The sequence below is a fragment of the Hesperophylax consimilis genome, chromosome 14 (genome assembly GCF_061612785.1).
Source record: "Hesperophylax consimilis isolate HC1 chromosome 14, BYU_Hcon_1.0, whole genome shotgun sequence".
In the NCBI taxonomy this organism is placed as follows: Eukaryota; Metazoa; Arthropoda; class Insecta; order Trichoptera; family Limnephilidae; genus Hesperophylax; species Hesperophylax consimilis.
Genome location: NC_142849.1, coordinates 34,695,662 through 34,710,097, shown reverse-complemented (window position 1 = coordinate 34,710,097; position 14,436 = coordinate 34,695,662). Strand labels below are relative to the sequence as shown.

Below are 14,436 nucleotides of genomic sequence, written 5' to 3'. Positions count from 1 at the left end.
TTGGCAGTAACGGCCGCGGCCTCGGCTGTGAATTCGGATGTCGCAGGTTCAAATCACAGCGCAAATAATTTGTGTAATTTCACAATTTATTATTTTAATTCATTAATTTCATATCATTATTAATCTATGTTTTTCTCAAATCCAAATTCAATAAACTTTCCGTAAACGCCAAAACAAGTAGTTTTAAATTTAAGCGACTATTAACGTAGGTAAGTTGTAAGACTAACTTTAAGTCACAGTTGGAAATATGTATGTCAATAGTTTTAAATCAATAGTTAAAGTCTCAAGTCTTAGCCGTAAATTACTAGCTATAAGTCTAAATGTAAGTCACTAGTTATAATTATAAGTTGGAAGCCAGTTAATTTAATGATGAAGTTATTAGTACAGGTGCCCTTGAGGTGATTTTCCACAAAAACAGGGCTCTACAAATCAGCTAAATATTATTATTATGAATGTGCAATATATTTACGGCACGTTCCAGAGTGATAGTAGATACTTTCAGTATCGCTCGGGTGAAAGAAACGTTGCTTAAAATGGCTTTAGCCGTTTTAGACCATCAGATCTGAATAGCAGGTTATTTCCAACCTTCCTCTTCTCCACCTCCTTCCCGTCCCAACTACCTTCAACCTCACCACGTACCCCATTTAGGGATGCCAAAGGCTCACTTGAGCAGTTGGGAATCTTGTGTGGTACGGTAAAAAATAAACAAAAAATAAAGGAATGTTCGTTATACCAGTATTAAAAAATATCATTTTCCCGCCCGTTTGTATAATTTTTTATGTAGGTATTTTACCAACATAATTTTTGTTATTAAAAAAATCACAATAAATGAAACAATGTAATAGGTTCATTTTTTTAAGTTTTTGGTTATTTATCGTTGTTGTTTTAAAAATAAAAACCTTCTGTTGGCACTGTATTAAGCAGTAAATGATGTTAAATATGTATCATGTAAAAGCCCAACAGGGCGTTTAAATTAATAAATAAAACAAATGTTTGTACACTTATGTGCGATAGTGGGCGGACGTAATCACTACTATACATCTGCACATTGGAGGGGACCCACCCTTTCCCGACGGCTGTGTGAGGAAACTGATTGTTTAACCTCCTTAGCCGCACACGTCAGGACTCTAATTTTTTTTTGTAAAAAGAAGCTACATTTGCACAGCAAATGATAATCGTAGCAACAAATGCGCAATATGCGAAAGTACACGGGGAGAAATCGATTTTTATAATGACGATAAATTAACAGGCCTTTTTAATAAAACATCAATTTAAGAATGTTTTATCGATTTGCCTTGATAATATATCATGACGATACAAAGAGTTTTTGTTATAATGCAAAAATATTCGGATTTTCATGAACACGTGTTCAGACATCATTAAAATATTTTCGTAAGGAACTAAAAGTTTATCAGGGAACCCGTTGATTTATTCGTATCCAATTATATTATGCTTTCATGCAATCCCGTTTTCAACCGGAATTACCAATCATTTGAAGATACTATTAATAAATAAATTAACAATCATTTTTCTCCGAGTATTATGGGGAAGTATCGCAGTAGACTTTACGTTAGGTGTAGAAGTTCACACTACTGACTATAATAATTAACTGTTAGGTAGACAAGTCCTCCATTACAATGGATTTGAGAGGATATCTCAGCCTCTTCGGCGGTAGGTGATTATGCAGGTTCTTCCTGGATATGACCACCCCTCCCACCGTGTGCACGGCGGCCCTGCAACCCTTATTGCAGTGCGTGGAACAGTACCAGAGAACCTTGTTTCGGTTCAGGGAGTTCTTCTTGTAGGAAAAAGTGAACTGGTCTAGCACCAGCAGGGTCTTTCCGGATTGTGACGTCATGAAGAACTGGGAACCTAAAAAAATTCGCGATAATATAAAACAATTTTTTATAAATTGTTTTACGGTACTATAAATGATAGCTCACCTTCGCGTCACTTGATTTCATTTCTGTTATTAACATTTATTTATACTATGATTTGGGATGGCAGAATAATAGTCAACAGACTGTAATTAACACAATGTAACATGTGATACGAAAGAAACATTCGACAATCGTTCAAACTCTTTTGTAGTCATTTCTTTATTGTTAGCTCACGCAAGTCTCTTTCATACCATGTCAGTCGCATAATCGTCCCAATTCCCTTACTTGAGAACTCTTATGAAAATAATGTTATTGTTAGTCTACAGGTTTTGAGTAAAAATCAAGTTCTAAGATAAGGTAAGCCATGATTATATTTAATTCCGCGACCACCATTTTCTTAACCTTGAATGGGTCATAACATGCGTAGGTATTTTTCACATAGGTAATGATGTATGGTTATTTTAAAATGGACATAATTAATTTGAGAATCTCATAGACGCTTTTCAACACTTTTCCTAAAACACCTCAGCACAGGTTCTCTTAATGTAGTGTTTAAAAAACACTTCTTCCAACCCATACAGATATTGACTATTAACATCCACGTATAACTGGTACTTATAACGTAAACTGCATGTAAAATAATACAAATTAATAAATAAATGAAATACATGACCATCTTCTGCTGTTAAGAACAATCTGCAATTATTGTAAATATTCCTTTCTATGTATGGATGTATCCATATGATCGTTGTCTTCGGCGACGTCGGATGTAATAAAAGGTAAAAAAACGTCATCATTATTGGACGACATTATCACATCAGAGAAAATATTAAATGAGAGAAAAAAAAACTAGTTTGTTTCCAGAAACCACATTTATTTTCAAATACATTCTATCGGTTTCAATGCAGGGGTTTGCAGGTGCGAAGTTGTGCTAAGACGATTTTTAATCGAGAGATATTGAAGAGCAGACAAATATGAATTAGATTAATCAATGGTAATATAGAGATATTGAAGGGCAAATACATACATAAATTAAGGAGAGAAAAAAAACATTTCAATTTCCAATAAAGTTTATTCTATGGTTGGTTGTAAGTAAATAAATAATAAAAAAATGAAATTATTTATTAGAAAGATTTTAATATCAACTAATAATTTTCTTCATAGGTGAAAATGGTGGAAAGATTCAATTTTATTTTCATAAAAATAAAACAACAAATTACAAGACATATTAATATTAGTTATTACAGTAAATTTCCATTGTTAAAAATTATACAATTATTACAATCAGTTAGTTCTTACAGTACATATAATATATAGGCATAAGAATTATACGAAATAGGCGAGATGTAAAGATGAAATATTCGAGACGATTTAAAAATACAAACGACACAAAATAGAAATACTTAAAAATGTGTATTTGCGATATGTAGAAAAATAATAATTCCTAAAAAAAATTAAAACGCAATTACAAAGATACCCGCTTTGCGATGTAAACATTGCCTCCTTTGACCAGTTCATTGATCGGGATATAAATACATAACAATTTTCAAAAATTACAAACATTCGAGTCTATTAAAATATCTATTTCAAAGACGACTAAAAGCAAATAATCATATTAAATTATGTTCCTACAAAACAAAATAAGCTATTCTTATATTTATATTTGTTCTCCACTTACTCCAATACTTGCAACGATATCAGCTCTAATTTCTAACATTATCCGAACGAACACAAAGTCAAACAGTTTAGTAGTTCCTAACACACTGACTCTGACTAACAGTAATAAAAAGCGACAATTTAAAGAATTTAGTAACAACAATATTGCTTGAGAAAATCGTCGAGATTTTTCATTTCGTTATAATAGTATTTTATAAATTTCTTTACGTAGAATGTTCGTCCTGTTTTTAAAATATACTTCGACTATCTCCCCCACCACGAGGAAGCGGAAGATGCTGTATCCTTTGATCCCGCAGTATCTTCAGGTTTAAGTTTCCGCCAAGGAGGACCTGAATCCCTTGACGGCGCTGCTAGGTTTTCAGTTATTACCCCAGGATGTGCTGAAGAAGGAGGTCTTGAATCTCTGGATTCAGAGGGCGAGTCTTCAGTTTTACATATCAGCAATTGTGACTGGGTTGGGCCCGCATCTCTATGTGCCGAATCTCTGTGTCTCTGGGATTCTAGATCTCTATGTCCTGCAGGTGAGATTTCAGGGTACAACCTCCTCCATTGCGCAGACGTCAGTCCTGCATATTTGGTATCTGCAGGCAAGTCTTCAGATTTTAACATCCTCGATTGCATTGGTGACTGCCCAGCATCTCTCGATTCCATTGACATACCGCTGTCTTCAGGGTTCAATCTTCTCCAAGGTGAAGGAGGAGGTTCTAATTCTCTTGAAATTTTATGAGGGTCATCGATTTCTACTGTCCAACCAGGTGAATGTGAAGGCCCAGAACCTCTTTGTCCCATAGGCTGGTTTTCGGATTTTGGTCTTCCCCAAGGTGGTGGTGCAGTACCTCTACTAATTTGCACGGGAGATTCTCCTGTTTTTGGATTTTCAGTATTGCCTTGCATGATGCGTCCCATCTCTGTGAGGCTCTTCATCCAAGCATTGGGGTGATTGTGCGCATTCTTCGCTCTGATGATCTTGCCCCCCATGGTGAAGATGACGGCCCTGCAGCCCTTGGTGCCGTGTGTGGAGCAGATCCACCTAGCCTTGCCGGAGCTGGTGGACTGGTGGCTATGGGTGAAGCCGAGATACCTGATCATCACGCGGCCCTTCTGCGACAACATGTATTCAACTAGAAGGAAAATATACTATGTTTAAATGAGGAAGAGAATAGCGCCATCGAGAGTCATAGTTCTCCAACGAAAACATTACCCTTTCACCAGTTTTTTTTCTCATTTTGTCAAATACATGAAAATTTCATATAAAATTTACATCCATACATACGTGTTGGTTCACATAAGAATATACTTAGAAGTTAGTGTGACATTAATTTCATTAGTTAAGTAACCTTCATAATATTACATGATTTTTTTATCTGAACACACAAAAAATAAATTTCACAATCGATCAGAAAATCTATTTGCGTACCCACTAACGGACGGTGAGCTCTGGCATAAATAAATACGTACGAAATTTCTAGAAATTCTTTTCTTCTCAAAAAATAAGACAAGACGCCATGTGTCGTATGTATTTCAAATTTATAAATATTGTTCAAGTAAAAGGAGCGTTGAAACTCGGACGAAGCTGGGTAAGAACTCCTTGTCAGCTATACAAATAAAACATAACTTTCGGGTGGAAAATCAACTAGTTTATTTCAGTATGTAAAATTGTTAAAACACTAATAAATAAATCACATAAACACATGTTTGTTATATAAAAGTACTATAAAGTCAATATTGTGTTGCGGAAAGATATCTCCTTTCTTTAGTAAGTAACTCATTCGTGATTATTTTAATTAATTAGTATTTGTAATTAAAGTGATTATGCTTAGTTCTACTATATATTGGGTGTTATCAAATACAAAGACATATTTGGAACAAAAACACAACATAAATTTATAAAAAAAATATTTTACAGGGAAATGACTCTCAAAAGCAAATTCATTGCTAGCAAGCAAAATGCAGTCAGAATCAAAATACCACAAAACTATTACATTTATATTTAAAAGGAATATAACAAACAGCTGGATATTTGAGGGTTATTCTAATATATTAATTATTCGTGTTTTTTTAAAATTATTATGAACAGTATAGACTAGGGCCTAAAAGCAAGACGCTTTTAGAACCTATGATATAATACACGTAATATCTACTAAATTGGTATTTCAAACAAAGATGACACTAAACTCTAATGCAATGTACCAGATTCCCCATTCTAATACGATTAATGATTACAAAGTAAGTAACATTAGACACAAAACTATGGGTTATTCTTATGTTCATACTAAAGTATATGGATATGTTGATAAAATTTCTCAATACTAACCTGAATACATCGATAGGTTTATTGAAACAAAATAACCACTAAAATACCTAACCTAACCCAAGCCTGGTTGGTGTGTGGAACAATCACATTACCCAGAAATAAATAAACTACAGGCTCTGTGAACAATAGACTTCGTGTAATGTTGATTACTCCGACTTGACAGCTCACAACAGTCGCAACGCTCGTGCGCTCTGGCGGAATAAAAAGACACTATCGAATACGGCTATCATCTTGATAAGATTGAACGGACACGGAACACATAAATAATTTACATTTACATTACATTGACAGATGAAATGCAAAGTGGTCGATTCAAAACAGGACTTCGCTATGCTCAGTCATATACGAGTATATATATTGACATAAATATATTATGTTTGACATATTATTAATTATTACACCTAAGACATACGTTATTAGGTAAAGATATTTTTTACGCTTCGTCAACATTTAAACAACCAAAAGTAAATGTTAATAAATTTTTGACTTATTACTAAATTAACGTAAAATAATTTTTTTGCACTCAAATATCTATGAACAGAAAATAACGACATAATATTTTAATAAAACCGTGAGAAGATGCAGTAGCAAAAAAACAACTATAAAACACCAAATTTGAAATGGTTCGTAAATAATACGAAATATGGCGTGAAAGATTTAAAAAAGGTCCATACCTCGATTCGGGTACAACCTACTATTCATCTGATAAATCTAAATAAGTTATGTGTTTATCATTAGAAGACGAAGATGTTGGACTTGATGTTGGAATAATTGCATTTGGAGAAAACGGATAAAGACCACACTTTTTAAATCCATTTTGCAAAGCAGTCTCATCAATGGTATTTTTGATAACAGTTTCCAAAAGAGGAGCAAAATCTTCCTTTTTCATCAAAAGCCCTTCAAGCTCGGCCTTCCACTTGTCAACTGCATTTTTCCATGCAATCTTTATTGGTTGAAAAAGTGTACGTTCCAGAGGTTTCAAAATACAGTCCGTATTGCGGCAGAGGGCCATCAATATGATTTGCTTTTCTTTGCAGAAGTCGCTCAGCGGTATGGACAGGACGTGAGAAGAATCACCTCCCATATAAACGATTACAGGGAAAGTAACTTGCTTATTTAGCAGCCATGGGTAAAATATTTCTATAATGTAGTCGAGGAATGATTCTCGATTCAGAAAACCAGAATCAGAACGTCCCATCCCCCAACCGGCAGGAACTCTTCTGGCCACCACCGTAGGGGGCACTTTCTTGTAGCGGTAAATGATTGACGGCGGTGCCAGCTCGCCAGCCGCATTCGCCATTACAAGAGTACTCAACTCATCGTATTTAAGGGAAGTTGGTGTGTATTTCAAAGTTTTCTTTGCGGGAACATCCTTAGGGTTCATGGAAAGAATCAAATCATCGCAATGGTAAATCCGCTTAGGGTCATTAAGCACTTTTTCGTGATTATTTCGAATGTAATAACTTTGTATTTTTGAAAGCCACTGGCGGATGTTGGCATCTATGTCGTTTACGGTAGGCGTGGGCAAGTATTCGTGAATGGGAGTAAATACTTTTGAGTACCTATTTAAAAATGTTTCAAACCATTTCATGGGGACGACACCCCTGCACTGCTCGGGACGATCTTTTAAAATGAGTTGAATCATTTCTAGCAATACACGTTTATTTGTTTGAAAGCCTGTTTGTTCAATTCGGACAATCCACTCGACCAACAGCTTTTCTTCTGGTAAAGTGAGAGAGAGAGCATTTTCTGGCGTTTCTCCTCTGGTAACCGGTGTACTTTGGTCTGTAATTCAAATGTTCAAAATGTAATTACATATGACATAATAGACTATTTTGGTGAATGGAGTGAATAATATCATTAAAAGATCTTAAACTGAAACTACTACGTAAAAAGCGTAACTTTTAATTGGATGCCGTATGTATTTAAACACAAAAACAAAGTTATGTTAATTTAAAAATGCGAATATAATATTATGTGCCATGAGTATTATCGATAAAATTAACACAATCATATTAATGCATAAACCTTTAGTTCAAAAACTATGCCATCTTGAACATCATCTTGGTGAAGGTAAGTGAAGCGACTTCAGGTCACCTTGTCACACAATTGCTCAACCGGTGAAAAGTGGATGACAGCTCACGACCCCACAGCTTCCGAGTGAAAGTGAACTCGTGGTTTTTCTACACCTTCATGTCGAGGACAACCCTCATCATAGTTTTATTACCATATCTTAGTGCACGGAAAGCAGACGCGCTTTCAGGTCACCGGGTCACATTATATCGCTTTCTTTTCATTAACCTTTCAGGTCACATTATCAATTATTCAAATGGTGAAAGTGTATTTCTAGCGACCTCGCAGCATCGGCGTTGAGATGGGTTCATGGTTGTGGTCCACGTTCATGTCTAGGACAACTCCGGCCATCGTGAGCTCCTTGCCACGAAACTGCGTCATACTATGGGGGAAGTAGAAGCGCTTCCAGGATCTCTTGTTTGCGTTAAACTACTTTTAATAAGTAATTGTGATATGTTTTCACCTCAAGGAAAACCCTGACCAGTCTGGTTATCACATCTTGGTTCGGGTAGAGTAGAAGCGCTTTCGGGTAACATTGCGACACCATTGTTCAAACGGTGAAAGGGTATCTCTTGCGACCCCACAGCTTCTGCGTATAGTTGGGCTCGTGGTTGTGGTCTGCCTTCATGCCGAGGACAACTCCGGCCATCGTGAGCATCCTACCCCGACACTGCGTCTTGGTACGGGGGAAGTAGCAGCACTTCCAGGTTACCTTATCTCCGATGTGGGAGGCCTCGTAATAAACGTGGCCATCGGCAACCAGCTGCAAATTCCCCTTTTGGGAACGCATGTAAAATACTAAAAAAAGACGTATCATTAGTTACATTTTAATACCAAAACACAACATTGATAATTTATTTATCAAATTCCTACTGCAAAGTCATTTTAGTTTATCGAAAATGTATATAAATTTCCTAATAATAAAGGCAATATCGCATACAATTCATAAATATGTGTGTTAATGTTATTCATAGATAAATATCACACCAAAGCCTCTTCAAATATATATTTTTTTTAATTATACAAAAAGAAGCTTGCATCACTTGTTTTTAGAAGGGAGTACGCCGGTACCCGTTGCGAGGCACATATATAGAGACATGTATTTTGATAGATCATACATAAACAAACAAAAAATCAAATATGAGTAGGAAAGAGCCAAACCAGCCTATACCATGAATATGTTGAAATGTGACAATGGCACTGTATTGGGGTTTATGGGCAATTATAAATCAACTATTGTGTTTTTAATACATGTAACAGTTACATACTTACTATAACAAAAACAAAAAAATAAAATTAAGTCTGTTTTGACAAGATCATGGCGTGTTGGGCTTTGAAAATATAAAAAAAAACAATCCAACATTTGTGACACAGGCACAAATAGAGACACATTTGGCTTACTCCAAAGAATAAATTCAATCAAGACTATATTATTTACATATTATCACTAAAGATATCTACAGACGGCTGGCCGGCCCAGGTACTAACAGAAGCCACCACGTCGAAATTCTCAGCCATCTACCGTCCTTTCCTTCGAGATTTGTGAAGTACGAAGCAAAAAAATAATCTTCTGAAGAAACCAAATCTAGCTAACTTCCTAAGACATTGCTATCAACCTTGGTCAATTAAGCATTTTCAAATTCAAATTTTTGTGATATCTGCTTGACTTCCTTGGTCGAGAGTTGTTGATAGTGCCTTCTTGAAGTCGGGAAATGCATAGTAGATTAGATGATACCGTCATCTGGGACATAATGCCCAAGTTGAAAACTTACAACTGGCGTTATAATAAACTACAAATGTAGTGAGACGTGGAACTGGTAGTGTTTTCACAGGTTAAAACACTAACCCTTGAGTACCACTACTCTTTCAATATCTCGTATTTGCATTTCTTTGACACTGTCAACTCTTCGGTGTGAAATACGAACTTCAAGGATTCATATTTATTGAGTGACATGTTTTGCTTGTCTTTCCGAGGTGGAGAGATAGATTAAATTTTCGTGTTAAAAACCTTGCTAAAAACGAACAATGAAACTGGATTAATTGGCTCTATTTCATTCTCACACATTTTCTTGTACTCCTCATACAGAATCTTTATATTGAGGCTTGGTGAAAAATTTTTTTTTGGAGTACGTGATCTTCAATAATGGGATTCGCATGCTGCAATTTTTTTAATATCGATTTTTTTACGGACAGTCACCCGTTGCAATACATTTCTTTGTTCTAATTATTTCCCCCCCTTGAGAAACGTGTTTCTCACCTCGTAAAACTTTTTGCTTACGAATTTCTTCTTTCCATGTCTTCATATTGCTTTGTTTACTTCTTCCTACCGGGTTTTGTGTTACTTCTTCACAATGTCCATTGGAAGAACTTGTAATGGCTTCCGCATTCGCAGAAAAAATAGTCAGGTTTTCAACATCTAAAAATTGAGAATGTAGTTTAGATTCCGACTAAAAGCGTCAAACCGAATTAATTAATCGATTTTTTAAACATTAATAAAAAAATTTTTAGAAAAAAAAAACAATTTCAACCATTAAAAACTAACCTTCGTAATTTGGAATGAACTTAATTCGGCATGTAATCTTTGTCTTCAACACTGTCATCGCCAAAAACCGAGGAGTGATTAATTGACATTCATTATTGTTTGATAGGAATGTGTGGCAAAATAGTTTATCACGAAAATAACTGTACAAAAAAACGATAGATGGCAGTGTTTGGCTTTTAAAGGAAAATATTATTTTATGACAAATTTTTTATCATAAAATATGGTGGGTAAAAGTACCGGTGATTCAATCCATTATTGTATTTTATACCTTTTTTGAATGAATTGAGTTTTTACACGGACAAAACTATTTATTCATATTCATATTGCGCTGTTCTGGCGCTAACAAATAATTCGTCTTATTATTTTGGAGCATAAATTGCATTTAAGTACATAAAATAATTAAATTAACGCCATATTTGAACGCATAGATTATAAAGTACGTTACATTTACTCTAACACATTTTAGGAGATTCTTTAAATAGGCTGGTTTGGCCATTTCCACTCGTATTAACTTCACAAAATTTTGTGAAAGTAATAAAATATATAAAATAAAAAATTACAGGCAATGATTTCAACAGCATTTTATTATAACTTAAAAACATATTTATATGCACGGAGGTCTTGTGATGAAATGCAAACATGTGTACATAAAAAATATATATATTTAGGAAATAATACAGAAACGTAATATTCTCGACTTAATATTCTATCCTTACGAAAAAGAATATTCGTTTTCTGTTATTTAAGCAGGTTTATACTACACATGAATAATTTATTATTGTTTGTATATTCACATATACTTGCTTTTATACGTTATACTTATTTTTATTAACTATAGGTCGTTAGTCTTCAAAATCAATATCCATCATAGTATTTATAATTTTGCTAATTTGCACTAGTTTTATTATAGGTACCTATTTGATATTATGCTGTGACTACCTACAACTATGTTTATCCTTTATTACCTACTTACATACTGTTATACTTGCATACTGAAACTAAATAATTTAACTAAAAATTCCATATATAAGCCCAATAGGGCGTTGGTAAATAAATAAATGAATAGGTATCTCATTTAGTTTGTGAAAACTTGTTTTACAAGTTTATTTGATTTTAAGCAATATAATCTCTTAAAATGGTTTTTCAGAAAAACAATTATGTTTATAATATTATAATACAACAACGTATCATAATATCTGGTTTACTCGCTATTGTGCATGTACAGTAGACTGTAAGTATGAGATTTTGTGATAATACAGCAAACTTTAAATCCAACAACAGCAAAAATCAACTTTCACTGTGTATATACATATATGTATATGGTTTTTTCACTATGGTATGTGTGTAGTGGGCTGTAATTATGAGATTTTGTGATGATACAGAAAACATTCAATCCAACAACATAAAATCTACTATAGCTGTGTATATACATATATACACAGTGAAATACACACAATAGTGAGTATACCAGATAAAGGGCTCAGTATGAGTTTTGTGATAATACAGGAAATGCTAAATCCCACAACAACTTTTGCTGTGTATATACAGTTTACTCATTATTGTGTGTGTGCAGTAGGCTGAGATTTTGTGATAATACAGCAAACAAAAAGTCAACATTCGGTGTGTATGTATATAGAAATAAATATATAGTTTTGTATTTGTATACGATATTAGGTACATTCTTCATGTATTTTGTGATCATATGAATGATTTACAATAAAATTTCTTATATATTACATATTTCAAACAATTTCAAACATCTTCAGAAGGTTTATCTTTCAATCTGCCAATGGTCTTGGGATGAGAATGTACATCATGCGTGACAAACACACGAGAACCAATAGTAAACAATCTAGCTCTGCACTTAAACCTCTGACTCTGGGTGCACTGCCACATCTTCTTTACGCTGGACATCTTTTCAAAATTATAAGTCTGTCCATCGTAGACCAACTGGGGGTTGCCACGGATGCTCAGGATGAACTCCAGAGGCTGGGGAGTACTCTCTGAAATCTTTGGAGAGAAATTTTTCACCATTTTGAATATTTGTTCCTCCATTAAATATTCTGGAACCAATTCGCTGTTCTCATCGCTTGATGAGTCACCGTAGTCTATCAGTAAAGCTGTGTATTCTTCTACAAAATAAAAAAGAACAAATTTATCTCTGGGTTATCATCTGATTAAATTGGATAAGTGAAAACATGTTTCAAGGATTTTTTTTATTACAGAGCTTTATTTTGAGAATATTGACAAAACAATAATAAACAAAATTCAAATGAATAATAAAAAAAATTCAAATGAAAAGGGTTCATAAATACATATTTATATACCTAATAGATAGCGGATCTAGATAACGGGTTTTAGACATTACAATTTTAGTTGATCAACTTTTATTTAAGGACAAGATTTCTAACCAAAAAGTTGGTCAACTTTGCTGAAAGAAGGTTCACGCTTGTCAATATGCTTTTAAGTGTCGAGTTGATCAACTAAAATTAAAACGAGTGAACTTGCTATATCAGAAATTATCATATAATTATCAAATTTTCATACCACTTTGTTATATATATTTTCAATATATAAAACCAACCGGTTTCCTTCATCAGGGTTATATAAAAACATATATAATGATGAAGGTTTAGGGTGAACCGAAACCGGTCGGTTTTATATATTGAAAATACATACAATAAAGTGGTATTAAAAACAGAGTTATTTTATTCTAATTATTACACAAGTATCATATTTAATTCTTATCATAGAAATAAAACACAACATTACATTAAAATTTATTCTGGTGGTTAAGGTGGGTATATTGTGATACAGAATGAAAAATAAAAAATTGATTAAAAAATATATTTATTCACCGTAAAGGAAGTATTTTGAAAACACAAAGGAAAAATAATACATAGTTATAGAATTTTAAATCAACATGTTATTATTACAATAATATTATACAAATTTATGTGTAAGAAAATAAAAACCAAATAACTCTGCCCATTACTTATTGTTGGGCTTAGTGTTCCAAAAATATTTACATACCCATTGAAATGGAAGGAAATGTTTGAGAATTTTTTAACATTTTAAGAATTTTAAAATTAAAAAGTGCTTTTAACGTGGGATTTGATCATTTTAGAAATATTGGCAATTTCCTCGGTGTCAAAAAGAGTAATACACAAACCCTAAAATAATGTATCGTCGTCGTGCAGTCATAAATGGACATTTTTCTTGAAATTGAGTTACATCACAAAGTGCTTAATTCAATCTCACCTATCAATTAAAAAATAGTTGAATTACATTGATCATATTGGAGAGTTAAAAATATTTTTTCTAGAGCAACAGATGTCTATCTAGATGTCGGTTAGCGTATTAAACATAGAAAATAAGTGTTACTTCTTGCCTAAAGTGAACTGTAAATGAATTACAAACTAAGCCAGTTGTCCCACGAGTCGGTAAGTCGGTAAACCGAATGCTGCAAGACCCGGCGCAGAAAAGTTCCACACTTAACTGCGCTGAAGACCGTTACCTTACTATAGCAAACTTAATTTTCTAAGCAGGGTCTGACAGCATTCTGTTTATGTCGATTGTTTACCGACCAGTGAGACGCCAGGCTAAATCATAGAAAATAGAAAAAAGCGAGATGGGCCATTAACCATTATTAGTAACAAGCATGCACAAAAGTGTCGCCAACATCGTTACTGCAATTTGTATCTATACACAGCGGTGCCTAACCTTTGTTTCACACCAAATGCATAAATTTCATCGGCTCCGATGCTTTGATAATGCATGCAGTTTGGTTGTGACTCGGTTACAGTTGACACACTTCCATGTTAAACCTCCATTTTTTTCTATTATCTATTTAGTTAGGAGATTTAAGAAATCATGATCGTTGTGAAGCAAGTGCGGCATTATATAAATAACAACTTATTAAAATGAAATAAGAACAACAGTATATTAAA

General features: G+C 33.8%; 1 protein-coding gene and 1 long non-coding RNA gene across 47 annotated transcripts in view; one reads left to right on the top strand and one right to left on the bottom strand.

Moving 5' to 3' along the window:
- LOC149418217 (uncharacterized) overlaps positions 1-14,436 on the top strand; it is a 598,424-nt gene that overhangs the window by 381,503 nt on the left and 202,485 nt on the right. The gene's annotated exons all lie outside the window — the stretch shown is intronic.
- On the bottom strand, positions 7,771-11,062 carry LOC149418218 (uncharacterized). The gene is made up of 2 exons (XR_016303161.1): positions 10,202-11,062; positions 7,771-8,742 (listed from the first exon to the last, which is right to left on the bottom strand). It is a non-coding gene; the product is annotated as an uncharacterized LOC149418218 (long non-coding RNA).